The sequence below is a fragment of the Octopus bimaculoides genome, chromosome 9, assembly GCF_001194135.2.
Source record: "Octopus bimaculoides isolate UCB-OBI-ISO-001 chromosome 9, ASM119413v2, whole genome shotgun sequence".
NCBI classification, from domain to species: Eukaryota; Metazoa; Mollusca; class Cephalopoda; order Octopoda; family Octopodidae; genus Octopus; species Octopus bimaculoides.
Window position 1 is genome coordinate 90,314,529 of NC_068989.1, and position 1,720 is coordinate 90,316,248.

The window sequence follows — 1,720 nt, forward strand, 5'->3', positions numbered from 1 at the left end:
ATATACACATATACATACACACACATATACATATATGTATACACATACATATATATATATGTATACACATACATATATATGTATACACATACATATATATGTATACACATACGTATATATATATATGTATACACATACATATATATATATACATACAAATACATATATACACAAATACATATATCTTTCAGCCTATTTCTGAGTGAGATGTTGGCCACTGTACTCATGCCGCCATCTTCCCATTTCCTGTCCACCTGGAGATCTGGTCTAAACTAAATTGCAATGCAGGTATATCCTGCCCCAAAACACAGACTATATATCTCAGCAAAATTCAACCACCTTAATCATATAAAAGAAGAATCTGCATATACTTCATTCCACCTTTGTGATTACCTGTTACACCCCCACCTCTCCCTGAAGCCTCTTCCTTTTATAATCCATCTCTCTCTTATTTTCCACCTCTCACCCCTTTTCTGTCCCTCATAACTGCCATGCTTCAACTTTAACACCTGGTCTTCTTTATCTCACTCAGCACCCTTTCATATCTGTCATCAACACTCCCTCTTTCCTTTTTCTCTTCCACTCACTATATCCACCCTATGTACCTCTGACATCTATCTCTGTCACTGTACATCACTCTCTCTCTCTCTCTCTCTCTCTCTCTCTCTCTCTCTTCTTCTTCTCTCACTCTTTCATCTGCTACTTTCTGACCCCATAGCTGCTGCTCTCTACTCATCCTGCCACTTATCATCACCTACGTCTCTCACTCCCCCCTGCCATACTTATATTTATCCCTGACCACATCCCCACTCTTGCTCCACTCACTACCTTCATCCTTAATCATGCATCACTCTCCTCTCATGCTCTAATGAACTTACCCCCCACCCATCTTTCTCTGACTGTATTCTCTCTTATTTGCACTTTCTTGAAACCTGAAAGTATGCTCTGTCACCACATCACCACCATTATTGCCCCCTTTTCAGCTACTCCCACCCACCCTTAAGGGTGTTATACCTGGTTGGATGCCCTTCTTAATGACAACCAGTTTACAGAATAATCCTAGGTATTTTTTTTACAGCACCAGCTCTAGTGAGGTCATCAAGTAACATACAAGAACAAGAAAAAAAAAACCCTTCAACTGAGTGGAGTTGTTGTAGTTAGAGAGGTGGCATTAAACACATGTTGATAGGCCTAAGTATGCTTGAGGGACAGGAATGGGTATCTTGCTATAATCCTCAATCAGCCAAAATACTAATCCTCTATGTCGGAACCATAATAATTAAAACACAAATCTGATGAGGTTAAACATTAATGATTCGAAACATTTTGTAAGATCCACCTCAACGAAACCCTGGCTGAAATTCTGTATAAACAAAAGCATCCTCTTTAAAAAGGGCCAATACAGATTGTTAATACTGTTCCATATCCTGAAGATTAGGCTGAGAAAGTATATATACACACACATATGTGAGTGTATATATATATATATATATATATATATATATATATACACATATATGTGAGTGTATATATATATATATATACATTTATACTCATATATTTATACACATATGCATATACATAATATACACATATAATATACACATATATATATGCTTATAGATATATATATGGATATATACACATATGTATATATATGTGTATGTGTGTGTATATATATATATATACATATATATATATATATATATATATATATATA

General features: G+C 35.2%; 1 protein-coding gene across 1 annotated transcript in view; it reads left to right on the forward strand.

The window, feature by feature from the left end:
• Positions 1-1,720, forward strand: part of LOC106877629 (reversion-inducing cysteine-rich protein with Kazal motifs) — a 194,539-nt gene that overhangs the window by 129,418 nt on the left and 63,401 nt on the right. The gene's annotated exons all lie outside the window — the stretch shown is intronic.